General features: G+C 42.1%; 1 protein-coding gene across 4 annotated transcripts in view; it reads right to left on the reverse strand.

Annotated features, from left to right (window-relative positions):
- The window catches only part of PDE1B (phosphodiesterase 1B), a 156,237-nt gene that overhangs the window by 49,407 nt on the left and 87,731 nt on the right, over positions 1-19,099 (reverse strand). The window contains exon 1 of one of the 4 annotated variants that reach the window (XM_034419300.3): positions 14,064-14,082. The exons of the other annotated variants lie outside the window; for them this stretch is intronic. The gene's annotated coding sequence lies outside the window, so the exon portion shown is untranslated. Of the gene's footprint in view, positions 1-14,063; positions 14,083-19,099 lie in introns of those variants that run through there. 4 annotated transcript variants of the gene reach the window in all.

The following is a 19,099-nucleotide window of genomic DNA, read 5'->3' on the forward strand; positions in this document are numbered from 1 at the left end:
TTCCTGCACCAACCTGGAAGCCAAAACGGGGCATGGGTGGGCCGACCCCCCCCATTCCCATTTTGGGCCTGGAAAGCCTCCTGCACACACACACCCCACACATGCACCTGCCCCCTGTGCATGTGTGCATGTGTCCCCTGCATGCGTCCCACACCCCGCACATGCGCGGCAGAGACCTGAAGACCAGCTGGCTGGCAGGAGGCACGAGCACATGCGTGGTAGAGCTGGGCTGGGGCGACAGCTGACATGCCCACAGAGAGGGCTCTGTGTGCCACCTGTGGCACGCATGCCATAGGTTCGCCATCACGGTCTTAGACCAATGTCTAGTTTTGTTTTTTGTTTTTTTTTAAATTTGATTTATATGCCGCCCTTCTCTGGAGACTCAGGGCGGCTTACAATGCGTTAAGCAATAGCCTTCATCCTTTTGTATATTTATACAAAGTCAGTTTATTGCCCCCATAATCTGGGTCCTCAGTGAAAGAGACTGGTTTAAAGAGCCAGTCAGGGAAAGGGCCATCTGAATCTCAGAGGGATTAATGTTCTGTAGGTCAGGCACCGCAACAGAGAAGGCAACCTCCCAGGTCCATCAAATGACATTGTTTTAGGGAGGGGAACAGAACATGGTCACCCTGTCAGATTTTTGTTAGCCCAGTGTAGTAGTCTTGACAAGAAATACAACCAGGAATACCAGCTCCATCTTTACTTTAAAGTGATATTAGTAGAAGCTTGCAGGATTCAAAGTATTTTTCCCTCCTTTTCTTTTACTCTAGGGAAAACTAGGCAGCCTGAAACATACCAGATGTTACCAAATCCTTCAACTTTGGCCAGGTTGCTTAGAACTGCTGGGGATTGGATTTGAAATAACATTTGTGCAGAAGAAAAACATTAGAAAAGCATTTGGGGAGATATAAATTCTCCACTCCAAATAAAACTATTAGTCTATATGCCCTTCAAGACTAATAATGCCCTGTTCTCTTTTACTCTTAACGTGGAATTCTAATGGAACATTAGGCAAAACTTTGTAATAATAGAAGTTTGCAGTGATTCTAATTAGGAATGGCCCCCACCAGTTTTTGCTTGGAGGCAAATGGCATTTCTTGCCGATTCTCCCTTGCTGCTATAATGTCATCGTTTGTAGTCAGTCTCTACAATCTTCTTGCAGCAATTAACTAGATGGTCCACTAATTTTTCAGCTTCTTTGCAGAGGCAGCATTTGTTATCTATTGTTATCTTCTCAATTCTGGCTTTGTATGCATTATCATCGTCATTTCTATTTGTACGGCCACTCATCTCACCTAAGTGACTTTGTCATGAAGTTTGCATTTCATTACTATCAATCCCCAGGAAGAATGATGTACTTGCATAAATTGAATCCTGGGAACTGGCCGTACAATTCTTTTGCACAGGGAAAGATTAGCCTATTCCGTAAGAATACAAAAAAGTTTTGTAAGGAGCCCAATTTATAGTACAGTCTGGCCCGGGGGCTACACCAGGAGCACCCACCACCCCAGTGGTACCAATGAAAGAAGAAAGAACAAGGTAAAAAAAAGCTTGCAGTGTCTGGAATTATTTCCAATCCATCTCATGTCATGTCTCGCATTCTATCCTGTCTTTTTTATATATAAACTAGCAAATATACCTGATAGTCTTTCTTCCTCCTAACAACAACCTTGTGAAGTGGGTTGACCGGAGAGACAATGACTGACCCAAAGTCATCCAGATGGCTTACACACTGAAGAGCCTCCTGGTTTCTAGGCTATCATCTTTCTTCGTCAAACTGGTTCTATATCCAGCAATATGTTGCCTGTTGGAGGATATCTATTCATTTGGGCCCATGGCTCTGACTATTTCTACTCTCCTACTTTGTATTTGCATGTCCTTGACTGTAGGCATGCACCCTTTCCACCCCCCGCATAAGTTAATCAGCATGGGTGCATATGCATTGCTTGGCTATGTATGTGTTCTTCTTACCCCTCTCCAAATGTTCTATCAGCCTTTGTTCATATGCATTCACTTTCTCTAAGGGTCTAATCAAGATCTGTAGAGACATGTTGTCTCTTTGGGTTTGTGGAAGAGTGAAATAAGTGAATATGTGTCGTATCTATGTGTGTTTCTGCTTTCCCCCATTTGTGGGCACTAAGAAGTGGGTTTTGTGGGTTTTGTAGAGCTCTCTTTAGCAACATATCTGTCCCGGGTCAAAGGACTAGGAGATAGTCCTGCATTCAGTTTTGGTCGCCACAATGTAAAAAAGATGTTGGGACTCTAGAAAGAGTGCAGAGAAGAGTAACAAAGATGATTAGGGGACTGGAGGCTAAAACATATGAAGAACGGTTGCAGGAACTGGGTATGTCTAGTTTAATGAAAAGAAGGACTAGGGGAGAGATGATAGCAGTGTTCCACTATCCCAGAGGCTGCAACAAAGAAGAGGGAGTCAAGCTATTCTCCAAAGTACCTGAGGGTAGGACAAGAAGCAACGGGTGGAAACTAATCAAGGAGAGAAGCAACTTTGAACTAAGGAGAAATTTCCTGACAGTTAGAACAATTAATCAGTGGAATAACTTGCCTGCAGAAATTGTGAATGCTCCAACATCGGAAGTTTTTAAGAAGAGGTTGGATAACCATTTGTTTGAAATGGTGTAGGGTTTCCTGCCTAAGCAGGGGGTTGGACTAGAAGACCTCCAAGGTCCCTTCCAACTCTGTTATCCCATTCCATTCCATTCCATTCCATTCTATTCTTAGCCAGGACGGCCTCTCCCATAGGGAGAACCTTTTGGGGTGGGGGGCAGTCCCAGTTCATTTTGAACTTAAACTTTTTTTTTTTTGCCAGCTTACCATCAGGCCTAACTCCACTTGGTCCTGTTCTGTTCCATTTTCAGAGGTCTGAGTTTCTTTGCATAATTTCCTTCCACCATTTGGGAAGAACAGAAAACATCCTCTAACTACCCAGTCATCCCCAACCGGTCTCTCCAAATATGCCGAGACTACGGTTCTCAGCATGCCAAATCAGATTTTGGCTTTGCCAGCTTCCCATAGCAAAAGGGGATTCTGGAAGTTGCAGCCTCAGTCTTATCTAGAAGATGGCATATTTGGGGTTGCTATTGCAACCCAATCCTCATCATATCACTTCCAAAGTAAATCCTCTTGTGTTTAATGAGGCTTACTCTTACATAGGAAGGTACAAGATTTCAGCCTTGATGCATTAGGCAGAGAATATTCTGAAGCAACAAGTAATGACATTTATTGCATAATAAAAATCTGGTGTCACGTCTTGAAAACGTGAAATAGATTTATCGAATCTATTCATAGAAGCTGGCATTAACAACAAGGCAACTTTACTTTTTATTACTTGATAATGACGGCAAACAAAAGGGGGAGGTTTTTATGACCTGCCCATGAAAGTGTTGCTCAGCTGCCCTCTTTAGGAGAACCAATGCCAGATTAGAGGTATTAATAACCATTAAGTATCTTGGGCAACTTTAGCTGATCATCACTTAAAGACACAATAAAGACAGACTACTGAGTCCGGCTACTTTATAGCTATCTTTAAACAGATGGACTGGTAACACTGGCCCTTTTGTTCATTACTTTAAAGCAGCCCTGGAATCCACATCAAGTATCATTGACACCATTAATAAAAGAAAGCAACCTGGAACCTCAGTGTACGGGAGGGGAAAGGATAAAAATGGGGAATTGGGCAAACACTGACATCCTCCCATCCTCCCCCAAAGTGGATCAGAACCAGAGAGAGAGGTCCTCACTTCTCTCTTGCTCCCAGGGGATTTTGGCAGCGTCCTGGGACTGAAAGATAGAAGGGTTGCATTGGTGATTGAAAGCAAAGCCACATACTCCGTTAAATGTATGTCCTTGTCACCTCACGCCTGGATTACTGTAATGCTCTCTACATGGGGCTCCCCTTGAGAAGCACCCGGAGGCTCCAACTGGTCCAGAATGCGGCCGCGCGGGTGGTGATGGGAGCAATGTGGCGCTCTCATGTAACCCCCCTCCTGCGCGAGCTGCACTGGCTCCCGGTGGTCTTCCGGGTGCGCTTCAAGGTTTTGGTTACTATCTTTAGAGTGCTCCGTGGCTCAGGACCAGGCTACTTACGAGACCGCCTCTTGCCACCAATAGCCTCTCACCGACCAGTTCGCTCCCATAGAGAGGGACTCCTCAGGGTGCCGTTGGCCAAACAATGTCGACTGACGGCCCCCAGGGGGAGAGCCTTTTCTGTGGGGGCACCTACCATCTGGAACGGGCTTCCTCCGGAGTTACGAAACATCCAAGACTTACGCATTTTCCGCCGAGCCCTGAAAACATTTCTATTCCAACAAGCTGGTCTGGCCTAACTCTCCCTTTTTAATTTGGTTTTTTAAATTAGCTTTTTAAATCGGGTTTAGACCTCTATTAGATAAATTTGATGTTTTAATCTTTAAGCAAAATTACTTAATCTGTTTTTAATAGTTTTTAACTTCTATATGTATTTGTATTTATTATGGCTGTTCACCACCCTGAGTCCTTCGGGAGTAGGGCGGTATACAAATATGAAAAATAAAAATAATAATAAAAATAAGTGTATCAAGAGCCTGGATAGCTCAACAGACTAATGCATTGTAATTTAACTCCAGCTGTCTGCAATTAGTAAGTTCGAATCTCGCCAGGCTCAAGGTTGACTCAGCCTTCCATCCTTTCTAAGGTAGATGAATTGAGGACCCAGTTTGTGGGGGCAATAAGCTGACTTTGTAAAAATATACAAAAGTATGAAGGCTATTGCTTAACGTACTGTAAGCTGCCCTGAGTCTCCGGAGAAGGGTGGCATATAAATCAAATTAAAAAAAAAAAAAGTGTCTGTTGTCTACATCTCCTTCCTCGCCCACAAAACAAGGATCTGTCCATTCCTAGGGATATTGAATATGGAAGAAAGATGGGAAAGTGACCCCACATGCATTGCTAAGTCCCACATTTGAAATGTTGCCATGGTGATTCATATTCCCTCCCCGTCGTGTTACTAGGTAACTACTGAAAAGCTGGCTCTGAGCACTGATCCAGCAAGCATGCTTGCCATAAGAAAAGAGTGTTTGCTTTGTGTTCATAATGAGCTGCTCATTCCTCCCCACGCCCACCAGGGTCCATGCATTTGTCATCTTTTGGTAGCAGTCTCATCATGTGGGCCCCAGTCACGAGTTGATCCGCTATATTGTTCTACCAGAGGGCTGAGGTCAAAAAGTTTACAAGATGCTGCCTCTCAGTTTTTCTCTCCTTAGAGCCGATACCTACTCTGTTCAGTTTTCCACAGGATAAAGTTTCAGACAAGAATTCTCACCTGCAGAAATCCGAAACCTGTAATGGAATGTGCGGGTGACCTTGGGGGACCAGAGGAAGAGAAGCTGCCTAGGAATCAAGCAGACAAAGAGGCAGAAGTCCCTAGGGCAGTGTTGGCGAACCTTTTCAGCACCGAATGCCATAATGGAACCACATGCCGGAAACCAGAAAAGCAGTCACCCGGTGCACATGCGTGCACGAGGAACATGATCTTCCAGTTTCTGGTACACACATGCACACCAGCCACCTGGTCTTTCAGTTTCTAGCACACATACACATGCAAAGACCAGCTGGCTGGTGCACATGTGCACATCAGAAACTGGAAGATCATCTTCCCGGGCAGCTACTCTTCCAGTTTCCAGCACTCCCACATGCATGAAGACCAGCTGGCCGGCGCACAGGAACCTGGAAGAGCAATGGGCGATGGCTTGCGTGGCCGGAGAGGTGGCTCTATGTGCCATTTCCGGCATGCGTGCCATAGATTTGCCATCAAGGCCCTAATGGGTTCATGGTTTTTAAAAAAAGAAATTTAGGAAGGACCCACCCTAATGGATCAAGCAGTTAAAAGTGGCAGTGGGAAGTCTGGTACTTTCAGACTTGCATGATGCAATTAATGTAGCCTTACAATGAAGTAGAATTAGTTTATCTAGTCATGCATCCTGTCTGGTTTACTTGGAAGGGCTGACAAAACCGCAAAACCATTTACAATAGTTTCAACATCCTATAAAAATTCCTAACTTGGGTTCTATTTATTTCATTTTAGCATGGAAAGAAAATTCCAATCCTGCTGGGAGTTGATTTAAATCAAGAACAAGGAAAGAATTGAGATGTTTGGGTCCTTCCTCAAAAAAAGGAGGAAGGATCTTACAGGCAGAATCTAGAGGGACCAGAGAGAAAGCCAAACGCACAACCGTCTCTTTGACAACTAGCTTTCTGTTTGCACACTTTGAAATGATATGTTCCAGAACTCTCTTTTTGACATGTTGTTTTATGATGTGTTTTTCTGCCATCCTAAACAGGCAAAATGTGAAACCTTAGCCAAGCGGAGAAGGGACAAAGATATTTCAAGGCACTGATCTTTGTTCACTTAGGGAAACCTTCCCCAACTTCCACGGAATCTCTAGATATTGCTGGACTACAACATCCATCACTCCTGGCCACTGGGCATATTTGCCTGGAATAATGAGATGGGTCATCTAATGCAGAGGTCTCTCCAACCTTGGCAACTTTAAGCCCGGAGGACTTCAACTCCAAGAATTGTTGAATTAGGAGTTGAAGTCCACCAGTCTTAAAGTTGCCAAGATTGGAGACCCCTGATCTAATGTACATCTAGAGAGCCAAGATGGGGAAAGGCATCTGTAACTCAATATAAAATAAGATAAAAACAAAACAATACCACAGAGCAACCTGGTGTTCCTGAATGCTGTGGACAGGGCCGGATTTTCCTATAGGCTAACTAGGCTTCAGCCTAGGGCCTCAAGATCAAGAGGGGCCTACACAGTGGTGGGATTCTGGGAGTTCTAGGGGGCTCGGCCGAACCCTTTGTTAAATTGCTGGCTCGCCCTCCCCTCGCCTCCCACCCGCGCGGCACCAGCCTACCGTAGCCAGGGGTGGGCAATTGTGACTCTTTTACTACCTGTGGACTTCAACTTCCAGAATTCCTGAAACAACTTGGCTGTCTCAGGAATTCTGGGAGTTGAAGGCCACAGGTGGTAAAAGAGCCACAATTGCCCACCCCTTCCCTAGCCTGAGTTCCGCTGCCTGGGATCCACGTGGGCTGCCAGATGCAAGAGAGCAGGATGGAGAAAGCAGCTTCCACGCCTTCACTCACCCTCACTCTGCTCTGTTGGATCGCCGGCCGTTCGCTTACCCCGCCCACTCCCCATCTATTGCTGCCTCCGATGGCTAGAGGGAAAAAAAACTTCAAATTCTTGCTGCGGGGCTTCAAAGAGCCGCCCTAGAGCCAGTGGTGCAGCCGAACCTTTTGTTAAATTGCTGGCTTGCCCCGCCCCTCCGCACCACTATTTATTGCCAATAAATAGTGGTGGGCGAGGGGCGGGGGAGCCAGCAATTTAACAAAGGGTTCGGTGTTTTTTTTTGTAATTTTATTGGCCCCCGGAGCTTCAGCAGAGGCTAATTGGCCTCCCGGCTCTCAGCTGATTTGTCTCAGCTGTTTTGCTCAGGGCTCTTCTGCTTCTGTGCAAAGTGTTGATTTTTTTCCCCCCTAGCTAGGCTGAGAAACGAAACTGAAACTGCTTTGCTGTTGCTGCAAGGTTGGAAAATTAGGCAGGCAGAATTCTTTTCTTTTTCCTCACCAAAAAAGGTAAGTGCAAACAATGGGAAATTTAGGGAAAAAGAGAAGAGTTCAGGATTTTAAAACACAAAAGAAAAAAAGCTCTATTTAACTAGGGAATTGTAATAATTGAGATACTATTAATTGTATATTTCTGAAAGCAGAAATGGTTAAGTTGTGGTTTGGAGGAATATATGGGGGAAATTATTTGGTTTATTATTATTGGTAAATATAATTAATGGATTTGTAAGAAATTGGATTGCATGGAAATAATTGGAATATTCATGTTCATATTGATTAATATACAAAAAAGGTAGTTATATAACTAATTGATTTATATTAAAATGTTGAATTTATATTAAACTACTAATATTACACAATTAACCAATGTGAGGATGGATATAAAAATAAATGACAATGGGAAGGGGTATAATATAGAATAGAAGGGAAAAATTGAATTTGATTAAGATTAGAGATGAGGATGAGGGTAATATTGGTTTTTTACAAAAATAGATGAGGAATAAATATGGCAAAAAGGAAATATAGAAATTGTAAATTTAATTGAAATGACTAAACACTGTTTAAATTTGTGAACCAGCCAAATACTCTGTTCAAAGAAAATACATTGTATGTTTGTATGTGTGTTTCTAATTATTGTTATTTATTCATATTTGTTCTCTTTTATTCTTTAAAGTTTAACAATTCATTCTTTATCTTAATATCTTTATATTTGTTTGGGGTTGGCTTTCTTCCCTTTCATCTTTTTTATTGTACAGCAATCTTTCTCCTCAAACCTACCACCTCTCTTTTCTTTCCTTCTTACTTTCTCTTCCTCCCCCTCTTCTTCTCCTCCCTACTTCCTCTTCCTTTCTCCTTCTCCTCATCTCTTCCTCCCTCTCTCTCCTACTCTAATTTCCCTTCCCTTCCTTCATCCCTCTCTATTGCTGTATCCTTTTATGCATATGGACTACTCAGAGGGCTGAAAAAGTTATTTCTGACTGGTCCTCGCACGTTTGACCAGTCCTCGAACTTACGACTGTCCTCACATTTTACATTTTTGCCCTATCTTGTCATCATGGTGAAGAGAAGCAGTTGTGAAATGAGTGACATGGTTGTTAAGAAAGCTGCACGGGCATAAATGTGAGGATGGTCATAAGTGTGAGGACCGGTCAAAAGTGCGAGGCCCAGTCAGAAATGCACATAGCCATGCCCACCCGGTCACATGATGAGCTACCCACGCCTACACAGTCACGTGACCAGCTAGCCACGCCCACCCAGTCACATGATTGCCAAGCCACACCCCCAACTAAGCCACGCCCACAGAACCTGTTGTTAAAAAATTGAATCCCACCACTGGTGAAAGGGCCTCATAAGTGGAATAGCCTAGGGCCTCTTTCAATCTAAATCCGGCCCTGGCTGTGGACCATAAATGTCATCATCCTCAGCACAGCCAATAACTGGAGTTGAAATTTGTCTGCCCCTATGCTATAGTTAGGCATATTGTGTATTTGTGGTGACTCACACCTGTTTTTCAGGAAGGTTCTGCTGCTCCACTACTGAAGTTATATGAATATATAGCTAATAAAACAGCCCAGCAGCAATGGCTGAAATCCCTGCACGAGTAAAATTAGCTTGATTTTTTTTTTTTTTTTGCAAAGCCATCATAACCTTTTGACAAAGCTCCAAGAACCTAAAGCAAATTTATGCATGAACTTCAGTGCCACAGCAACTCATATTTCTTTGAAGAAATGTAACAAAATAGACTCAGCCTGAAGGCAAAGAGGTAGCAGGGTCCTAGCATTTTAAAATCTCCCCACAGTCCATTTCAGAATATTTTTATCGTGAGCAGGAAATTACAAGGCAAGAAATTACAAAGCAATTTCATATACATAACATTTTACAACATTCCATTTATTTGAAGTATTTCATGATTTGTGATTAGGAAAGGATGATTACAGTCCTGTGCAAGCATACTCATCAGTAAGCTCAGCTGACTTAACAGGACTTACTTGCATATAGATCTGCCTGTCAATCATTCCCGAAGTAAGTCCTTTTGACACTTTATTACACATTTGCTGTCAAGTTTAATTAATTTCTCTTAATTTATCTGATGAAATAATTACACTGCACTGATATTTTACAGTTTCAGATATTTCTTGTAAAAAAAAATAGATCGGTTATCTAATTCATGTAAAACATATATGTACCCTCTCCTCCTAGTTTTCAATGCTTCTGGTCCTATCACTAAATTTACAACACTGCGAAAACTTGTAATTTTTCAGGTATTTCTTTTCTGGTAGTTTGGTATTCTGTATTTTTCCTATTCCTTTCTCAAAAACGTGTTACAAACAAATACAATACATAAATAAACATATTTTTAAAGCATACATTATCTTAAAATGAAAGTTATGGACAGATTTGCAAATCCTTCCTGCAGTCATCAGACCCTTTCTGGGAACATGGGAACAATGCATTTTGCATTTCTGTGAATTTGGGAGGGGAATTAAGGAACAATTTGGGCCAGTTACCTTCTCAGTGGCTAAGACACTGAGCTTGTCGATCAGAAAGGTCGGCAGTTCAGTGGTTCGAATCCCTAGTACAGGTCTCCTGCGTGAGCAAGGGATTGGACTAGATGACCTCCAAGGTCCCTTCCAACTCTGTTACTGTACAATTCTCTCTGCTCAACCCATCTCACAGGATTGTTACGGGGAGGGAAGGAGATGGGAGAAGTAGATCCTAACACTCCCTTGAGTTAACAAAAATAATGGCAGGATAAATCGGATGGATAGAGATAGAAATGGAGGTGGAGATGGAAGTAGAGAGACAGAGAGAGAGACATAGACATAGACATAGACATGGAGGGAGGGAGGGAGAGAGGGAGGGAGGGAGGGAATGGAGGTGGAGATGGAAGTGGAGAGACATAGACATAGACATAGACATGGAGGGAGGGAGGGAGGGAGGGAGGGAATGGAGATGGAGATGGAAGTGGAGAGACATAGACATAGACATAGACATAGACATAGACATAGACATAGACATAGACATAGACATGGAGCGAGGGAGGGAATGGAGGTGGAGATGGAAGTGGAGAGACATAGACATAGACATGGAGGGAGGGAGGGAGGAAATGGAGATGGAAGTGGAGAGACATAGACATAGACACAGACATAGACATAGACATGGAGCGAGGGAGGGAATGGAGGTGGAGATGGAAGTGGAGAGACATAGACATAGACATAGACATGGAGGGAGGGAGGGAGGAAATGGAGATGGAAGTGGAGAGACATAGACATAGACACAGACATAGACATAGACACGGAGCAAGGGAGGGAATGGAGGTGGAGATGGAAGTGGAGAGACATAGACATAGACATGGAGCAAGGGAGGGAATGGAGGTGGAGATGGAAGTGGAGAGACATAGACATAGACATGGAGGAAAGAGGGAGGGAGGGAATGGAGGTGGAGATGGAAGTGGAGAGACATAGACACAGACACAGACACACAGACACAGACATAGATATAAGACAGGGAGGAAGGGAATGGAGGGAGATGGATGAGAAGCTTAAAGCACCCTTCATCCCTTAAAACTCATAGAAGTGCCCAAAAATGAACCTATTGTCACCTTTTAGCTAACACAAAAACACAGTCTCCTCTTGAACCAATAAAGCAATGAGGACCTGGAATCCTTTCAGATCTTGACGGACTACAGCTCCATCACTACTGATCATGCTGACATGACTGATGGGAAATGAAACTCCCCAAAAGGATAGAATATATCAAGCCTTTTGTACAATTCCCACCCCCAGTGTTAATGTAGTGTCCTTCCTAGGCAGATTGAGAAAAACTTTTTTAAAATTTGCAAATGCTGCAGACAACAAAGTTTTTGCCTTTGTCTTCAATGACAGCCAATCTCTGCCCCCAGGAAAAAAAACTGTAAGGTGGCATTTTCAGAGACACTGATGAATGGGACAGATTTGTCAATAGAAACCCTTAACAAGCAGCTGCCAAGCAACTACAGTGATTCAGTTATCAAAAATAAATAGGACATATATAGTTGATTCCCTAAGAAATGCTATATTCCAGTGGGAAAGCAAAGTTAGTTTGTTGGAAAAATAACAAGCCACTTTTTTTCCAAATCTTAAAAAGGAAGATTTTTAATATCAAATCTTAGGGAGTCTGAGCCTGCCTTGGTGTGCTGTGATCCTCTCAAATTAGGATTGGATTATCACGACCTAAAGGCCTAGTTCCCAGTTTGCAGTGTCCAATCCCAAGACTGTACTCTCAATATTTAAATGAAAATGGTTAATTTCCAACAACTTGCTTAGGTTTTAGTCCAGCAAATTAAAAAGGTAAATAGATTATACCAGCACAAAATATACAGTAACTATTTTTTTCATTTATTGCCTCCCTCTATTTGTTCTGGGGGGAAAAAAGCTCTAAATCAGGGCATGCGAGAAACCGGGCCACGCAAACAAGCGAAGCCCCATCCGCGGAATGCAGGCACAAACCTCTCTCCATGGAACTGGTCCCTGGTGTCCAAAAGATTGGAGGCCACTGCTCTAAATTATCTGCCCTGCCCAACTGATGATGTCACTAGGGCTTGCCCTTTAAGTCCTTGGAGGAGAAAGCATCATGTACTAGCTGGATCCCTGTGCTTCGCTACGAAACTATGTGATCGGGCTTGATAAATCGACACTTACAGCTTGAATCCTCCACTATCCTCTCCCCTTCTCTCCCTCAGCCTTGCCCCACAGAAACGTCTCCTATCCTATCCCCTTCTCTCCCTCAGGCTTTCTAGCCCCTTCTCTCCATGAGGCTTGTCCCACAGAAGCCTGTCCTATGCTATCCCATTGTCTCCAGAGTTATTTTCAAGTTGGGAGGGGGAGTAGAACATCTAACTAATTAGCATCAGAGCTTGTTATAATAATATAGGAAATAATAATGCTCTGATGGTCATTTCGAAAAATCCTTTCTTAGTGAGCACCTAGAAGCCAAGAGGAACATTCGTGGCAAATTTCAAGTTTGTAGGCTTTACGGTTCTGGAGATTTTATGATTAATGTGTGAGTGGTCACGAAATATATATATATATATATATATATATATATATATATATATATATATATATATATATTATTATTATTATTATTATTATTATTATTATTATTATTATTATGTATTAGATTTTTATACCGCCCCCTCTCCCGAAGGACTCGGGGCGGTGAACAGCCAAAATTAAAAAACATACAATATAAACATTAAAATAGGTTTAAAACAGAATTAAATCCAAAATGGCTCCCCAATTTAAAACGCCTTACCCATGACCCTATAAATAAGATGAATTTAAAATTTAAAATCACGAAATCTATATACATATAGATGAACTTCAGGCTGAAAAGATGTGCTTCTCTTATCCCCAAGGCTAATATGAGGGATGGTGGGCATTTTGCTGATTCTGAGTTAATCTCTTGGGATTTCATACTTGCTCTCCATGACTTCCCAAGCCCTGTTTCTTCCCCATTCCCCACAACAGCTGTGATAACTGGTTTCTTCTTCTCCTTCCTAAAACATAAAAAGCTGGCACCCTGTCTTGTCCTTTCATTCTGAACAGTGACATAATCATATAACAGAGAGTAACAGAGTAACAGAGCTGGAAGGGACCTTGGAGGTCTTCTAGTCCAACCCCCTGCTCAGGCAGGAAACCCCATACCATTTCAGACAGATGGCTGTCCAATCTCTTCTTAAAAACCTCCAGTGTTGGAGCATTCACAACTTCTGGAGGAAAGTTGTTCCACTGATTAATTGTTCTAACTGTCAGGAAATTTCTCCTTAGTTCTAGGTTGCTTCTCTCCTTGATTAGGTTCCACCCATTGCTTCTTGTCCTGCCTTCAGGTGTTTTGGAGAACAGGTTGACCCCTTCTTTTTTGTGGCAGCCCCTCAAATATATCCCTACCTTTTCTAACATGGTATGTTCCAAACATATACAGTTTAAATTTCCATCACTCCAATTAACCTGATAGGATTTGTAATTGAAGGAAGCCAGGTTGGAGAAATGGATGAAAGCCATAGGAATTTGTGGCAAGGAAATAGGATCCATAAAACTATGGTCAATATCACTAAAAGCAATTAGTCTCCTAGTTACCAAAACACTCTTTTTAAGTGCCTTAGATATGCATGACTTTTACCAAGTAACTTTAACCAAGAATCTTGAAGCACTTCAAAGACAAAGTAATTTTGTTTTATTACCGTTTAAAGCTTGTGTGTATTACAACCCATTTCATTAATGTATTACATCTATTCATAATGGATCCCTAGTGCAAAATGCTATCCTGGAACAATCGGCCCAATCTAAGCTCAAAAGGAGCAAAAACACTTGATCATATAAATTCCACTTATAGTTCAGAAGACAGAACTTAGTCAAAGAAAAAAGTGTAACTGCAGGAACTCACTTCTTACCTTAGGATGGGGCCATGCATGTGAACACGCTGGATCTGAATAAATTCTTCCATGAGCTATTGAGAAGAGTCTCAATATCCATAAACAGCTTCAGATTTTACCCCTTTCAACCCCAGAGGGATACAGTATAGTTACCCAGGGCCCGGTACATTTCTCATTTGCTAATGACATCCCTTGCTTCTTCCTTGAACTCAGCTAAAATTGTATTTCAAAAGAGATCTGAAAAAGTTCTGTTACTTTGTAGGAACAACCAGAGCAAAAGCTTTTGAGTTACTGAGAGCAGCTGTGTGAGAGAGAAGTTTAACAGCACCCAGCAAAGACAGAGGGGAAAACCCACAGAAACCATTTAAGGCCACCACTGGTGGGGGTGGGGGGAGTGAACATATGTGGTAGGATATTCAAAGGCAGGCTTCTAGATTCAACCACTAGCTATTTTTGCCTGTCAGAAAACATTTATCATTTGTATCATAGAACCGTTTACTGAACGGAGATGAACAAAGGCCAAGTGGGCTGCGTCAGTGGCTCTCTTGAGAAGAGGGGAGGGAGCCTTTGGAAATACCCTGGTTGTTTCAAAAAGGGAAGGAAAAAAAACTCAACTCAGACCTAGCGAGAAACAATTGAAAGGTCTGAGGGACAATCAGCTTCTTTTTAACAGAATGAGATGGGTTAAATTTAGATGGTCTTTTGGTTCATCTCAGAATGTCTTTCGCCCGGCAAAACAGCTTGAAGGCCAAGGGGAGAAAAATGTGTTGAAATGCTTCGGATTTTCTGTCATAAAAAGAAAAATGAGCAGTTTGCATAGTCACAGCCATTTTCCCTTAAGCATTATTTTCCAAAGGAATAAAAGAAAAGTACCCGACTTCTCCCAGCAAATCTGAGGCACCCAATTCGAAGGGAAAGAATGCTTGAGAGCGAAATGTGGCAATTGCAAGCAGATCTTTGCCTACTACCACCAATAGCCTCCCACCGGCCAGTACGCTCCCATAGAGAGGGGCTCCTCTGGGTGCTGTCGGCCAAACAATGTCGACTGGCGGCCCCCAGGGGGAGAGCCTTCTCTGTCGGGGCACCTACTATCTGGAACGAGCTCCCCCCAGAGATACGAAGGATCCCGGATCTGCGCACCTTCCGCCGCGCCTTAAAGACCTTACTATTTCACCAGGCCGGCCTGGCCTAATTTTCCCCCTCTTTTATAAAAGATTTTTAAAATTTTAAATATCTTTTAGTATTTTATATATTCAATTTTAAATTGGTTTTAAAAGTTTGGGGTTTTAAATTTGTCGGGGCCAAAATTATTTAATTTGATTTTATTCTATTTTAAATTTTGTATTGTATGTGTTTTATTGTTTGGCTGTGCACCGCCCTGAGTCCTTCGGGAGTAGGGCGGTATAGAAATCTAATTAAAAAAAAAAAAATCTGTATAGTTAGCAACTGGACTTGACACACATTCATTCATAAGATTGGGCAATCTTTGCTTTCAGACACTTCATTCTTCTGCAACTCTTGCTCACTATTTTTGAAAGAAAAAGCACCCTGAAACTGTAGGATAAGCCTCCAAACAGTTTTACATAGCTAAAAATGGGGGGGGTGGGGGGGAATCCTTATTTCTTAAAACACGCATGCAGTACAAGAGAAAAATTCTTGACTCTGCTCATACACTGGATACATGCTACCTACTGTAGGAACCGTTGTCCGTCCCTGTCTCCCCCCAGATTAAAATATTCTTTATACTTAATATTAAAAAGAGGCAGGATAGAATATTTTCCCTAAAGGAGAAGAGGAGAAAAATCTTAACAAAGGCAGAAAGCAGCCCCAATCTTCCTGCCATAGGAAAACAGCCTTGAGCAGAAGCTTGAAGAGGCTGGTCTTTAGGGGTGGATATTTCGTATCCATTCAGGAAGACTGGGCCAATCTATTCATAAGCAAAGAGACTCCAAATAAACAAGGAGACAAAGCTAACAAGATTAGCTCAAACACCTAGGATTTGCATTTCCCCTTTTGCCTTTAGAGCCAGCCATAACTCCTACATGAGTCCATAGGAATCTGGCAACAGCCATTTAAAAAATAGTAGGACATATTCTTGCATATGTCTCAATCACAATGCCTCAAAGAATGTATAAAAGCCCACTTACTCTCAATCCCATTTTGTCAGTCACCCCAGAAACATGCTGCTGTCTACCAAATAAACAGAGACTTCCTTTCCTGCAGCCTGCCTCCATTTTATTTCCAGTGTCTTTCTCCTGGCTTGGAACCAGATCAGATTTTTCTTCCAACACTACTCTACATCATAGTCCCAACATTGCAGCGTTTAGTTCCTTCAAAGCTTAGTTTTTCCATTCCAGATTTGTTACTACCTTACATCTAGTAGTACTCCATTATACTGAAAAATATTTGATCAGTTTAACCTGCTAATTACCTTATTTTCATTCCACTCATCTTTGGTCATAATCAGCAAATGTGGGTCAAGCAATTTGTCCTTTTGCCATAGTGAAAAATGAAATGAGATTTGAAGTTTCATCAAGGATCCACATTTGCCCAATTGCAGCATTCTCTCACATGGTACCTTCTAAATGTGTTGGGACTACAATTCCCAGAATCCTTTTGGCAAGTTGGCTGACTGGCTGGCTACTGCTTCTGGAAATGACAGATCAATATATCTGAAAGTCCATGTTGGGGAAGGTTGTTTTATTGCCAGAAATGAATGGTGGACCTTCCCAAGCTACCACCTTAACTAGTTGGCAAAAATCACTAGAGCTTCTAGAACTACTCCTTTCTGTAAACACACTCCCAAAGATTCTTCTCCACATATATTCCTTCAACATTTTTTTAAAGTCTTCTTTCCCAGTTGAGGAGACTCCACAAAATTGACTAAGTGCAATGAAAGACATCTAATGGGACATATGCCTCGATTCATCTAGCTTCTCATAACCCTCCTGGGTTGCTTCCAGGAAAGAACAACATTTTGCAGATCTTCCTCATTACACATAAAGAAACAGGTCAAATGCTGATATCCTTCATGACTTGCACGCTAGCTTAGGAGCCCACAGGTTTTGCCCACCAACACTTCCTTGTCTCTCGGTATCTACCTCTACCGAGATCACTGAAGTCTGCTTCCTGACCAGGACAGTCTGGTAAACAAAGCTATCCTTCCCACATATGCTTGTAAGATTTTGACAGAGAAAGAAAACAGGAAGAGAATCCAAACATTTGGGGAACCAAAACCAGGATCCCAGCTAGCAGACAGGAAATATCTGGCCTGCTTTCATTCTCCTTTGCCCTACTTACACAACTACTGCTTTGCTATGAGACATACTATTGGTGCATTCTTTGAAGTTAATCTGAACCACATAATCTTATCATCACATTTCCCCAGAACAGAAAACAGAAAGTCAAATTTCAGTTCTCTTGAAGTGCAGTGACCACATACAATACGTAAGAAAACTTCTTTATGCTAGATCAGCTTGGTGGTCCAACTTACCCATTGCCATTGCCATGGACAACCTATGGCTCTTCAGATATGGACTTTCCCCCCCCCCACCCCCTGCTTTGCCTGGAGAGGCCAGGATTTGAAGCTGGGCAGCAGGCTAGTGGAATACACAGGGTCCCGCTGCCTCAAAGCAAAATTTCATCTAACCCAGTATTCTTGTTTCAAATGGGGCTTCTATAGCAATGTCTGGAGGGATCCCACATTGAAAACAGTAACTATTGCATTTTCTGAAAATCTTGTGTTGCCAGCTAATTTAGAATCTGCAGATACACTGAGGCCCAGTATTGTGTTAATTTAAATTGTCCTCATTAATTCCCACGCTACAGGTCCTTCCCAATTGCCACAGTAAACCCAAGTGGCAGGAGCGTCTTCAGAATTTAATGCACAAAGGGATTGCTTTTGTCAGACAGGGTTTATATAGCCCTGCGACCTCTTTTTTTTTCCCCTCTCCTACTCAAGAGTTGCTCAGCAAGGGAAGGTTACATGTTCTAGCAGGCCCTGGGCACCTTCTATGACAAAAGAGGCGAATAACTACTTAACTGAGTTTACCGCAGAAAGTTTGTTATCTCACAATTTATAACAGTAAATAGAAAGAGCTACCTTATCTAAACAGTCTCTCTTTCAGATGTTAGTTTAAAAATGCAGGTCAATCACAGGACACCTTATCCATTCATCAGTACAGTCCAACTGAATAAGAAGGCCCTCTTAAGATGCAGTCTCAATGTATTTGCCGAAATTCACAGAAAGAAACTAATGCTTCTGGATAGGGCCATGTTACGTGCTGGTGAGTTCTGCATGTTAATGAATATATGCAGCCAAAAGGAGGATGACCCTACATTAAAATGATCCCCTCCCTCTCATGCATCAAAAGGAAGATCAGACAGGAGAAAAAATATTAGTTTGACATTACTTTAATACGACTTTTCATTTTAAAGGCAAATTAGGTGGGAGGGGGAACCTTATCTTCCTTTGAAATCGATCCTATAGATTTGAATTAAGAACACTGTATTTCAAGTCATGTCTGCTGAAATTCTGACCATCCCTGAATTAGATGAGCACAGAGAAAATAATATGGGCTTATTTAAAGACATCTTATTCAATAACCTTTGCAATTACATTGCGGGAAAGAAATTGATCTACTATTCAGGTACCTTTTGCAAAATTTATTCTACTTGTATCATGTAGTTTGATCTTTCCTTCTTTACCTCCCTCCCTCTCTTCAAGTCAGTCTATGTTATTTTCTACCATCTAATTTTGTTAATTTTTGTCTCAATTGCCCTGTAAGATAGGACACATTATCAGAGAGAATGATTGGGCTCTGCTGACCTTATAGAGACATTTATCTATGTCTCCCCAAGTCCCAATCCACAATCACTACATCATGCTAACCCTCGTCTTCCTGAGATACAAGTAAGCTATACAGAATCCAAATATCTCTGGCTATAACTGCATGTTCATTTCTAAAACTATGCTGAGCTTCCAATCTGCTCAGACAGTATCAGATTTGATATGATCTTCAGTTGTTTTCAGAACCATTCTCCAACCTGGTGCC

Source organism: Pantherophis guttatus, chromosome 2 (genome assembly GCF_059756535.1).
Source record: "Pantherophis guttatus breed Tessera chromosome 2, ASM5975653v1, whole genome shotgun sequence".
Taxonomy (NCBI): Eukaryota; Metazoa; Chordata; class Lepidosauria; order Squamata; family Colubridae; genus Pantherophis; species Pantherophis guttatus.